Below are 13586 nucleotides of genomic sequence, written 5' to 3'. Positions count from 1 at the left end.
CAGTCTTGGAAATCCTCCATTCGGGAAAAACTCCTCGGGTTGCCACCAAGTTGGTCTGTTTGGAAGAGAGCCTCGTTATAGTCCCACATACATATCCATGGTAGGTTGTCCTGTGCGCGTAAATACTGTATCGCATCCCATGATTTTTTGCAGAGTTCCGTGCGAGGCTCCCTGTAGAACCTAGTGATTGTGCAGGTTTTCTCCTCACTACCTCTGCATGTAGAAAATATTGGCACCACAGACGCACCCTTACTTGTACATGCTGTCTCCACCACAGAGCTAGACCACCACTTTGTCCTTCACAGTCTACGGCCACACCACTCCTAAATCCCAAGCTCCACTTCAACCTCTCCATTGCTCGTGCTTTTTTTTAGTTTCACAAAGAAATACTACCGTTTGGTTGTAGGACCTTATCAGGTCCCGTAATTAGCCAATTGTCCAGTCCAACCCCAGTCCTCGACAGTTCCAGGCAAGCAGATTCATTGTGACCGGCGGCCCTACCTCGCAGGGTCCGCTGATTTAACATCGTTAATCGAGATGCGATCAAACACCAAAGACGTCTTCCGTCGAGTGTCACGAATGAAAGCATCATTAGAAGTCTGCCTATCCGGGTCATCCTTTGCTATCCATAGTTGCTTTGGCCTCCGTTTCCTGTTCTCATTCTCTGACCTGTATTGATCCTGAGGCTGGTTGAGGTGTGGTCCGACTGCGGTTTCTAACATACTCCTTGCTTCCTTTCTCTGGAGCCTTGTGCCCCTGAACTAGCCGGAATGTCCTTCCAAGTATCCTGATCACCTCGGGCCTTGTACTGGTGGCTCACATATGAATTTCTTTCATAGTATCCATGCTCACCTCGGTTCTTAAAAGAATTGCTTGCGTCATCCTGTCCTTTTCCCTCCTCTGCTCAAGCTCATATCGCAGATCTGTCTGTCCTGAAGCACCACCCCTAGTGTTGTTCATGTTCTTTCTTGGGCTATTCACTTCGTCCCTGTACATCCTGCTGCCCACGCCAGTGCGCCGGTTAATACCTGAACCCTCCTTACTTTATCCATCAAAATATAAGTGAAAACTATGACATGTGGGACACAATTCCAAGGTTACACATTTAAAAAATTATAATATGGACATTGACATGTGGGTCCAATGGGTCATTTTACCCGTGGAGCACAACTAATCAAATATATCCATTGCCCCCTCAAAACAGCCATTGCAGCTTGCTCGATTGGAAAGATTTTTGTTGCCACTCAATTTGATGAAACATGTGAAGTTTATAGGAAAATTATCACAACTCCAAACTGGTATGATCTTTACGTCTAAGTTGAAGATGTGACATGTGTTATCTATTTAAATTATCTCATGCCAATTATTTTCACAGGCAGTGAGAGAGTGGTGAGGTAGGACGAGGGGGGGCTAGGAGAGAAAAGTTTTGGTGGACGGGTGCATTGGAGGACTTTATTTCAAATGATTAAAAAAAGATATTTCCAAGTTTCAAGAAAACAATATGATCCATATGGCAAGGAGAAAAACTGTCAATGCAATTCAAAGTCGCTCACTTACTAATGGTACACAATTCAAAATGCCACAAGCAGTATTGTGGTTTCTACAAATAATTTCAAATCCCGTGGCCAAGTGGCATGGCACTCTTCCAGCTCGTAAGGTTTTTGTTGGTCTATGTGCTGATTATTTGGCCGGATATGCACCATGTGTTGACTTTGACTGGTTATGCTCTATGTGCTGATCATTTGGCTGGATATACAACATGTGTTGGACTTGGTCGGATACACAACTTGTTGATCATGTCTTTTTTCCTAGGCCATTTGTGCATGAACATTATTCTTTAGAACGAAGAAGAAACACTTCCTCTTCATGCATTATTGGTTGACGTTGAATGTGCACCCCAAGTGGCTCAACATCGTTACCAATTCCGTCAAGACCGTCGTCATCACCAATGAAAATCAAGATGGTGATCCAACAAAACGAGGTCTTATTCCCACCAAAAGGGTGACTAGGAACCAATAAAGGAAGTGGGAAGAGGAGGGGAAGCGGGAAGGGGGCGACAATCAAGATGATGGAGAGGTCTGAGGACATCATGACGAGGAAGGAGGAGGCATGCGTCAAGTGTAATGATGCGAAGGAGGAAAATAAAACTGAGAGGTTTGACAAGTTCATGGTGGCGCGAGACAAGAAGATCAAGCTTCAAGAGAAGGTCGATGCCAAGATGTTGACCATAAAGATGTCAGACTTGGATCCCGATGGGCAAACATTGTGCAGCGTGTCGTGATCGTGCTAGCATGTTCAAGCGCTAAGTGGAAGCTTCGGAAGAGCCGGCCGAAGAGCGAATACTTTGGCACGAACACTCAGATTGGGAGGCAAAAATTGACATCTTTTGCACGGACAACCGGACTACCATCTTTTGGGATGGGTTGGAAGTAAAAAATTATTGAAATCCGTTTCTTTTGGGTTGTTATTGCATATATTTGTACTTTTTATACATATGCTAAATTGTTATTGATCAACATATGCATATGAAAGAGAGGAGGCTGGACGCGGGGCAGGCATTTGTTGCACTGAGTTGGATAGCCGGCTCCGGTACGTTGTCCGCGGACACGTCCTGTCTTTAGATGTTTGATGTGTCCGAACTGATGGACTGTGTTAGGGTTGCCCTATAATTTATACACATATTGTATAGTATACTTGTGTGCGTACATTTACCCTCACTCGGCATCCCAAATATACCCATATAAGAAAAGACTAGCAAACACGCCCGTGCATTGCAACAGGTGAAAATCAATATCACACACCCCAACCATTTTGTCGTTTATCCTGTTCCCCACACTTGCCCGCAGTAGTTGTGATGTCTAGGTGATCACAATGCACAAAAATGTGAACAATCCCAAAATGATGAGCTGATCTAGCACATAACACACTATTAATGTAGGCTATCATTGCCTAGCAAGCTCATGTGGAATTAGTGACCACACATGGATATTATTAATAGCTAATGACCATCATACGACAAGATTAAAAATGTCACTCTAAGACGGGCTCCAATTCAAGAGTGTTTAGAATCCTAGGCAAATTAACATGCACGGCCATCTGGGGCTAGCAACTACATTCTGTATTTGTTTTTTAGTATCCGACTCTAGGTTATTTGTGGACGTCAGGAAAAGAGCAGAAACAATGCGACAATTGCCTTGTGCCCGCATTGTATGTGCCCTACCCAAGTTACAGGTGGTGGAATTACTTTTAGTTTTATGAAAGAACCTGAGATGGCTTACCTAAATTCTTCTTGATCATCTAGATCGATGTCGTAGGGAGCCTCCAAAAGCTCACAAGCAAAAGAGCAACCGGCGTTAAGAAGCATATGTTTGTTCTGTTATGGACATCTTAGTGTGGAGACGCAGAAGCTCCTCGATCTGCATGGGTATGTTCCATTGACAATTTGATCGTAATGAAAATAGTGTTGCTCATAGTCTAGCTAATATTGGTCGTTCTGGAGGTAGCATCACTTCTTGGCTGCGCCAGGTTCCAAACAGTGTATTTGGGTTTGTATTAGCATAGTGTAATAATATTATTGAGGGATAAATCCATATTTTTCTGACAAAAAAATATGTTTGCTGCTAATTGGTGGAGCCAAGCAGCTGGTCGACACAACCGACGATTGCACTGATAGCGGTAGTGATGACTTGAAGAAAAAAACATTCAGACATAAGAGCAAACACTTGGCATACAGAGAGATAGATATATATATATATATATATATATATATATATATATATATATATATATAGAGAGAGAGAGAGAGAGAGAGAGAGAGAGCTTCTACCCTCTTTCCTAGAATTTATGAGACAAACCGGCAAAAAAGAATCCTAAACAAGCTACAGTAATTATAGCACACTACTCAATCCAAAGTTTGAGTGTATGTGAACATTGTGCTCTCTACAAACTGGTAGTAGCACTTCTATTTTTTAATGACATTGTTGTGGTCATATATAAGCCATCACTCATGCTATTATTATTAACAAGGTCAGCAAAGATTCACCTTTTCTGTTCATTGACATAATCACCGTTTAATTCGCACAAATTGAATCTGATGCATCCATAATTTATTTACTCGCCTGCCACTTGTGTCACACATGCAGCGTACTTAATTATTCCCGTGGTTAATTCTTCCATAATTTACTCGCCTTCCACTTGTCTCACCCATGCAACACAATTAATTCTTCCTAAATTCTAAAAAGTGCACTTGTGCTAATTAGCTCCCTCGAGCGCACAGGTCTGCGCCCTGTCCGATCCGCAATCACGATCACCAGGTGTGCCACGGGCAGAGTGAATTGTCCAAGTTACTAATTAAACCGCCCTAAAACCTAAAAAGTGCAGTTGTGCTTGTTATTGTCTTCGAGCACGTCTCTGCACCGTTGGATCTCCATCGCGAGGCGTGTCTGTTTCTCGGCTCACGCGGTCCATTTCACGTTAAGCGCCCAGGTGGCACTTGGTCGGCTTGCGGGCCGTTGGTTGTGGGGGGCGGTTGTAGGTCCCACCACTTCTCCTCATCCCGTTCATCTCTCTCTAGAGGCAGAGCGCACCCATTTCAAAACCACAGTTCTCGTCGCCCGTCTGTTCTTCCAAATCCTCCAACCCCCAAATCAGGTTCTCGCACCAGTTGGGATCCCGCGGGCGTAGCCGTGTTCGGTGAATCCGTGGCCGATTTTCCGCCGGAGTTGGAGCAACCACCAGTTCGGCGACCAGGGGCGTGCGACCACCAGTTGCGTGAGGCGTTTCCGGGAAGAGGATAAGCGGATGGTAGCCAGGTTGCGGTGCAACGAGGAGCAGGTCGGCGGGGGGAAGCAGTAGACGAGGCGCTTCAGGGGTGGAACAGCCGTCGCCAGCGCCGTGCCGTTGGTGCAGAGGGCAGAGTCATGCTGAGGGCTACCAATCCTTCCCTTCCGTAGTCCTTCATCTGGTAAGCACATCTGGTCTCTATTTTCCCATGTCCAAATCGGTGATTGCATGGTGTATGATGTAGACCTCGTTATGGTTGACGATGTGGGGCATTCAGTTCGCAAGGGGGTTGGCTAATGGTGGGAGTTAGGGTTGCATTTTGGGTTGCTGTGGTGTGGGGATGTCCATGAGTGTTGGGTTAGGATGCTCATGACGGGGATAGTTCAGCGGAGGTCATTTTGTTGTTGTTTTGAGTTTCAGATTCATGCTTGTTTTTTGCTCTAATTTTGTGAATGACTTCCCCTGTATGGATTCAGAAGTTGCCAACGCACATAAGTGAGTGATTCTGTTACAGGTAGTATGGCATGGTTTTCTCCTTGTTTGAGCAACTTCAAATCCAGAGGAAGTTATTCACTTCAGGGAATTTTTTGAGGTTAATTTTGTCTGAATTTGCATGATGTGGTTTTTAGTTTGCATGGATATGCCTGATATGTGTAAACAATGAAGTTAATCCTCTGATTTGAAAATTTCTATGTTACCTAAGTGCTGCTTAATATAGCAACAGAGAGAAATTCAGTCCATATGGGGAGGGAGAGGGAGGGAGATGTTCTCATGCATTGGTTGTAGATCTGCTGAACCTACTAACAAGCCTGCTCATATGTTGCATATTTTGTGTTTTGACTTGCCCAACAACTGCTCATATGTTGCCTAGCACCTTGTTTTACATTGCAACGAATGTATATGTGTTGTTTGAACAAGGCAATGTTTGATGATGTAGGGTCCTTTTTGAAAGTGTGTGTATGAGGTGGGGTGCTGGGGTTACATTTTTTTCATTTTTTGCCTAGTATTGTGATTCAGTTGCAGATCTGTCATTTGCTTAAAGTTTTGTGATTTAGTTGTCAGGCTTGCTCAAGTTCAATGTGTCAGTTGCCTGACATGCCCTCAGTTGTTGCCTAGTATTCACGATATGTGTTTCTTTTTCAGGTGCCTGATGCGCAACAGATTTTTTTGCTGCTCATGGTCATGTTACTTAAGTTTGTATTAATGTTGTAACATAGTGAAGAAGAAGATAGTTTACAATCCTTCCGTTGTCTACGTTTTTTGTAAATTGCTTTTTGCTTAGTTTAGAAGGAATTTAGTCACGTGACTTTGGTGGATGATATACAGTTTTTTATGATGATACTCATTGTTTGTCCTTTATATACGCAACAGAAAACAGATAGCCGAGACAAGTCAAAAGTCAAAACAGGATGGACCTCCTGGATCAAGTCATGATGACATTGCATCTCATGGCAATGAAGAGCATCAAACAAAGGTGTGCACATTTTTCAGCAAGTTTTATGTTCTCTTTGTACATAACATATTTTGTTTATCATTTTTTACGGATTTATGTATTTTCCATCTTCTAGCAAATAATTTGGTACAAGTGTGAGAGAACTAAAGCAATTATTGCACGGGGGCAACATCCTGATGATATTATTACTAACGAGAATAGTAACGAGAGCCAAGCTGCAGATGCTGGAAATGCAAATGTGAAAGGTGCAGACGTTGACCAACCTCCAAAACTAAAACGCCAGAAGGCGGGAGGAACTGAGGTATTTGCATAGTTGCTTCAGTTCTTCTTCTTCTTCTTCTTCTTCTTCTTCTTCTTCTTCTTCTTCTTCTTCTTCTTCTTCTTCTTCTTCTTCTTCTTCTTACAGAGAGTACTGCCCAGCACCAAGTTTCGATCTAGGCATAGATGATTTGCCCACAGGTCATGGTCATGTTCGTATTCTTTTTTCACTAGGTTCAGATGCAAAAGGTGGAATTGAACGGCAAGGAGCTCATTTCCTGGTTCAAGAAATCGAATCGCTCATTTTCTAGTGTTGCATCCCTCAAAATTTGTGGTGCAGCCCCTCTTACTATTTGCAAAGGTCTTGTCATTGTTGAGCCCCCAAAAAGGTGCGGCGCAGCTCCACTGTTTAGTGGCACATATCCTGATAGTTGCTGTACAGGCCACCAGTTTTGTACTGGAGAGCCCCTGGGCAGTGGTACAGCCCCCCTTGGCATCGGTGCAGCCCTCAACATTGTTTGTTGATGTCCACCTTCACTCATAGAGTTACCAGCTAGCGTTGCTGCATTTTTCTCCATGGTACAGAAGTAGGTGGCTGCTGCCTAGGACCAGAAGGGGCTTGTGCTTGTCCTTTAGGACGCACTGCAGGGCCACTAGTTGTCCGAGTGTTACTCGGTGGTGGTGCAGAACCACCAGCTGATGGTGGAGGACCACCAGAGGGCCCACTTGTCGGTGCTACCGGCTTCTTCTTCCTTGACATGTTGAGATTTTTGATTTCATGACGTGCACCACACATATGTTTCTTTACAATATCCATCGTGGCACCTGACGCACTAGCAACCCGAGCAAGACTACCATTATCCATCATCAAATTTGCATGCCTGAGTTCTTTCTTCGACTGTGGTGGCATCTCATCGGGTTGCTCTTCGACAGTAGGGGTGCATTGGAAATTGCCAAAGGTGTCCATCTTCTAAGTATATACTGTGCTGGGATTTCATCAACTCCAAGTTGGTTGAAAACTTTTAAGATATGGCAGCAAAGCATGTCGTCCCTCTCAATCTTGCAGCAGTCACATATGTAGTATCCAGCACTAGCTTCCACCATGACAAAATAGCCCCTAGAACCATATTTAGCAACCCACTCTTTATTTGGGTAAACCTCATACAAGTTTTCACCATGCGGTCGTACGTTGTACCTCGTAGTTAACTGAAAATCATCACAAAACTTCTCGTACAAGTCCCTAGTATACGATCCATATGTCTGCTTCTCTATTGGGTAAGATGACCACATTTCAGTCTGCAAATGTCCTGTCATGTAATCTTTTGAACCCTCTCGGACTAGTATGTGTGTTTGGATTTTCTGACATTGCTTCACGAAGTTCAAAATGGACTTGTGTGGGTTCACATAAGGACAGTTGAACCCCTCGTTGCATTGAGTTGACCGCAAGAAAGGTAAGAGTTGGTGCTTGAAGTAACAGGGTACCCATGTTTCTCTGTATTTGTATATATTCTCGAAGTGGGAGTCAGTCATAGCCTCATACTTCATCATCAGCTCACACCACCATGCCTCAAATTCCTCTGGCGTCAAGCTAAAGTCAACACAGTTGTTGAAATCTTTGGACAAGCCAGGATTTCGTCCCAACAATGCTCCAAGCTTCTCTTGTGCTTTTTTTCATAATATGCTAGCAACAACAACGGTGCACACTTGTAGGGAAGATCTTTTTAATTGACTGTGCCATTGCGATGTCTTGGTCAGTTATGATGTTGGTGGGTGCTACATTATGCATTGCCTCAAGTAAGGTCTGGAATAGCCAATCAAAGCTTGACGCCAACTCTTGCCTAACAAAACCACAACCCAACATGAATGACTGCCCATGCCTGTTAATCCTAATGAATGGTGCAAAGGGCATGTTGTACATGTTAGTCATGTACGTTGTGTCAAAGGAGATGCAATCATGATAAGATTCCACATAGGCCTTCCTTGCTGCACCATTGACCTAGAAAATATTCTCAACCCTGTCCTCCTCATCATATTTTATCTTGTAAAAAAATCTTGATCCTCTTTTTGCTGATCTTTCAAGAAAGCAACTGTCTCGATCATATCCCCTTCTCTTGTAGCATCCTTGTTCAAGACCGTCTTGAGGTTTGTAATGTGCTTAGTGGTATAAGGGACAATGATTTCTGACCCATAGAAATCTGACATGATGTGCATCATACGACCTGTCGACATGAAGTCACAATGGTGGTCAAATAGTATCAAAAATAGTTTCTTTTCTTTTTTAAAGCAATGCAACTCAAATGCAAAGCTCTGGCAATTCATGAAGCTATAAAAGAAACTACGACAGCATGCAACAGGCAACACATGAGCAAATTATAGAAAACAAACCAGGGAGTAATCTACTTTTTAAGTATGCATTAGTGAGCAACAAAATTTTCAAATTTAGGAAAGTTGAGCTCATCCAGAAACAAGTACTATCATACATTTTAGCTATAAATAGACTAATCATAGGCAAGTTTAGAGCCAACATCAAATTTGTTTTACAGATAAAAAAATTAGGCAAGTAGGAACTTTGCATTGAGCAACAAACAGATAAACATTAGGCAAGCCCAGCAACCATAGTGTTAAACAAATCAGACATTATCTTTTTGCACTGTTGTAAGCAATTTAATGGCATTATCAAGCAACCAAGGCATATGTTCGAACCAAATCCGCCAGATGTTGATGGGGCAAGAAACACTCAGTCAGTAGGCATGTCCAGGTTGTTAAAGTTAGAATGTAGGGGGGAAGGGTGTGGTTTAAAACATGTAGTCAAATTGCAGTTATGAAGGTGAGTAAGGAAGGCCTTTTCTTCTGGTGGGATCCCTTGGTGTGATCGCAAATACTTAGTCAAACATGGCTTGTCAACCAACAGATGGTTGTGCTTGCCAACAAAGTAGATCACCTCCCATCTGCCATCTATTAGCTTCACAAACATCTTAGCTTTGCAACCAGTTTGCACAATTTTATCTTTTTTTCATTTCTTGCTCCTCCTTTTGGCTTTACTATCATCATCAAGAAAGACAATATCCTCATCTTCATCATCATCTTTTATTTTCTCAACAATATCATCTAGCATAGGAATCTTTTCTACCCCTCCGTCATCAACATCAGGCTTCCGAAACTTGTTGGAAACAAACTGTTGTTTTATCAAATGCCGAGTTTTCATATCCTTCCTTGAAGTATTCATTTTGATTGAAAAACCCATATACAAGGAATATGCATTGAGTGCTCCCTGGCATCTTCGAAAGTGTCAAACCTCATACCCACATAAGGCTCCTTGGGCTGTGACCAAGCTTCATCGTCATTTTCAGCACCGAAACCATTACCAGCAGTCCCACTAGTATCACCTACAACACCTGTGCCATCAAGGGTATGAGCATCACTCTCAATTGCTACTGCTGGAGGTACTTGTGTATTGTCTAGAGCCCTTGCCCCACGACTTGACTGCGCATCTGTCTCCATTGCTTCTGCAGCAGCAACAACGACTTTTTGCATATAGGGGGATTAGGTGATTCCGCCACAAATCTTGCATTTCCAGCAGCATGTTGTGTACAGTACACATGATCCCCATTATTTTCATCTGGTTCCTCATGCAGGTCAATCATAGTGAACATGTTTTTTAACATGAAAAAAGTAAATCAAGTCAGCTAAATGATGCAAGCAAGTAGCACAGTAAATACAGGCTAGCCAATAACACAGCCACCCAAGCACACCAGAATCAGAAGATAGCATTCATTTTTTCTTTAAGGAAACATTTTAACATAACCAGACAATTCAAAGTACACTATCAAGCAATCCAAACCACATAACTAGGCAAGTCAAACTATATATGTCAGGCAAGTTATTCAGGAAATCCTTAAACATGAATAAAGAAATAAGGAACTAATGTGATCATTTTTCACAACCCGTTTTTTTGGGTTCAAACATAACAATGTCAGGCAATTTGGTGTTCAACCAGTTTTATGGATGAGCAACTGCAAAATTCGTGGAAGGTGAGAAATCCATGCAAAACTCTGTCCACACAGGAATTGCCTAATCACCAGATAGCATCCCTGGATTTTTTGTACTAATGAAACATTTTGAACATATAAAATAGGCTTGTTTTTTGTGTATCATAATATATTTTTCTTATTTGTTTTTTAACGCATGCAACATTGATTTGGTGAAGCAAGCCTCCTTGCCATAGAAGTTCTACTTCGAAGTGTCTTGAGAATGGAATTCACACCAAAATCAGAGAGAATAGAGCATGTTTTGTGTTAGAAAAAACTTAAGTTAGCAGTTATGGGCAAGATTGCCCTTTATATTCTGTACCTATGTTTTCACCTTTCTTGTAATAGCAGCAAACTTTGTGTGTTTTGGCTATGTTTCACTATGTTCAATGCGGTTTCCATTTTGCACAATTGGTTGAAGTAACATTTTGCAGCTGAGATAGTTGTTGGTACAGGACTTTCTTTGTCCTTTCTTTCTTGCAGGATGAAATTCCAACATTTTTTTGGATCGTGCTGAAGGATATCCTATAATCAAGGTAAATTAAATTGAGCAACAGTCTCTCTTGTTTTTTAGTTGTACATTTACTTATAGGACTTATATTCTTCTCATATTTTTTTACTGTTGAACCAAAGAACAATGCAAATAAATGCCCAAGAGGAATGTTTTTGTAGCTTCTTCAGGAGTTGCTTGTACAGTATTATGTTTTTTCTTAAACTTATAATGCAAGTTGCTCCCATCATCCATTGTTTTTCTCCACATATAGCAAATGATCTGCTAGGAGAAATCCTTGTTTTTTGCCCTTCTTTTCCATACTTAGCTCATTGGTCATCCTCTTATAAGGTACAAAAGATTCATGTTTTGCCATGTCATAAGTTACCAAAGTTTTGTGTATATCATATACTTAGTTTGCTTCATGTTAGAACTATTTTTTCTCAAACAGAATGTGTAATTTGCCAAGAACAATTTCATAAGAAAGTAACAGTATTGTAACACACATGTAAACAGGGTATGAGAGCACTATTTCCATCCTCTTATAAGCATTGTTTTTGCTCAATCGGGATTTTTTTGCTTACTTCCCGAACAAAACAGGGGAAACAAATCCTAGTTGCCTTTTCAATCACCTTGACTTGCTACACAGTAGCAATTGACTTGCTAGAAAATAACCTGTAATTTGCCTATTTGGTGTAAACACTATCCATGATAGGTAATGCGCAAAAAAGGATGTCTTTTTTGCACCTTATTCCTGTGGAGTATCATAAGTTACTGAAATTTGTGTCATTACCTTTACTAGTTGCTTGGTGCTAAGACTGCTTTTGCTCAAACACAATGTGTAAATTGCCAAAGAATCTTCTAAACAAAAAAATAACCATGGAACAAGAACAATGAACACCAGAATTGTGACTTAGGGTTTGATTTTTGTCCCAAGTACTAGCAGATATGAAACAGAGGCGTAGTAGATGCAGCAAATGAAAGACATGACACATGACATAGCTAATTTTTTGCAGGATGGATGGGGGCAAAAGTGGGGAAAAGAGGAGCAAATCTTGAGCTGACCTGCTGTTTACTTTGAATTCTCCTACAACTGGTTTGATTTCTTGCTTATCTTGTGTGATTCCTGCTTTTTACTTTGATCCTTGTAACATCCCAAAATTCTAAATTCTGGAATGTTATATTAAATAAATAGTTTTGATTTGATTGTTTGATTGTGGTGTGGTTGCTTGTGTGAAATTGAGTGAAATTCAAAACTTTATGAAATTTAAATGAGAGGGAATAAAAGGACTTTCCCAAAATTTCATTTTTTTGCATTTATGATCTCCATGAATTCAAATTCATTTCATCTCAAAACCCTAGACAGAAGATGACATGACTTCTTCCATTTAAATAAATGAAAAGGGTTTTGAAATGATTTGAATTCCATTTGGAACTATTTCAAATTCAGAAACTTTAAACAACTCAATGATTTTCCTGAGAGAAGATAAAATGACTTCTTCGAAACATATGAAATATGAGTTGAAAGTTTAAAAGAATCAAATTGAAAGTCTCTTTGAAATTATTTTCAATTTGGAGTTATTTGGTTTTTATTCAAATTATTTTTCTCCACAAATGAAATATATGGAAATTAGGGTAAAATGATTCCCTACATTAGAAAAATGGAGAGAAATAAATTTGAAATCATTTTAGTATTTTTAAAATGATTTTCATGAGGCTTTATTGCAACGGTCGCCCTGTTTGCTTTATTTGTATTTTTGCGGAACCTATTTGACTCTAGAAAAATGTTCAGGTTGTACAAAAATATTTTTCTGAAAATTATGATATATAATATGCCTATATAAATTTTTATTTGTATTTTCTTATTCAGTTTTTCCTTTTCTGTTTCTATTTAAAAATAACAAACTGCGTGTGCGGCCTATAACTATCCGTCGCCCTCGTGCGCAGCATAGTCAGTAGATAGGCCCGTAACTGTTTTTATTTATTTTTCGGTTATGCTTGGAGAGAAAAAAAATTATTTTCAGAAATATTTCTTTTCTTAAAAAAAAGTTAAAAAAATTGCGCACGCACGCATGCGCGCACCGGCCGAAGGCCCATGCGGCGGCGTTTCTTTTCTTTGTTTTCCTATCTCTTTCGTCTCCCTTTTTGTCTATGTTTAGTCCCACATTGTCTAGGCTTTGATCCTAAACCTCTTTTCCATCTATAAGTATAGACCCATAGAACCTCCAAAAAATCATCCGATTTGGGTTAAATCAATATTTTGATTTGACTAGATTTATTAAAGAAAAATATTTTTCTCCTCTTCGGCGGGACTTAAGTCGTCTTTTCTCTACCATATAAAGGTATTTTTCTTCGTTTTTTTTCTTCTGTAGTTTATTATTTCTAGACTAGTATGATAGAATAATTAGATTATCAATTAGTCTCTATATTTATACATTATACCAAGAATTCTTTTAGCCGTATTTATTTTTCTTCCGTAAAACAGCTTGGCCCTGATTTTTGAAATAGCCATAACTTTTTACCCATTCATCACAAATTAGATGAAACCAGCATCTGTTGTTCCGTCTTGTTATCA

General features: G+C 40.5%; 1 long non-coding RNA gene across 1 annotated transcript; it reads left to right on the top strand.

Annotated features, from left to right (window-relative positions):
• Positions 1-4539: 4539 nt before the first annotated feature.
• On the top strand, positions 4540-12180 carry LOC119335917. Its single transcript, XR_005162130.1, has 5 exons — positions 4540-4963; positions 6154-6256; positions 6351-6536; positions 10977-11057; positions 12028-12180. It is a non-coding gene; the product is annotated as an uncharacterized LOC119335917 (long non-coding RNA).
• Positions 12181-13586: the final 1406 nt, after the last annotated feature.

This window comes from Triticum dicoccoides, chromosome 7B (genome assembly GCF_002162155.2).
Source record: "Triticum dicoccoides isolate Atlit2015 ecotype Zavitan chromosome 7B, WEW_v2.0, whole genome shotgun sequence".
NCBI lineage: Eukaryota > Viridiplantae > Streptophyta > Magnoliopsida > Poales > Poaceae > Triticum > Triticum dicoccoides.
Note: the sequence above shows the minus strand (reverse complement) of the source record. Positions and strands in the feature narration are given on the sequence as shown.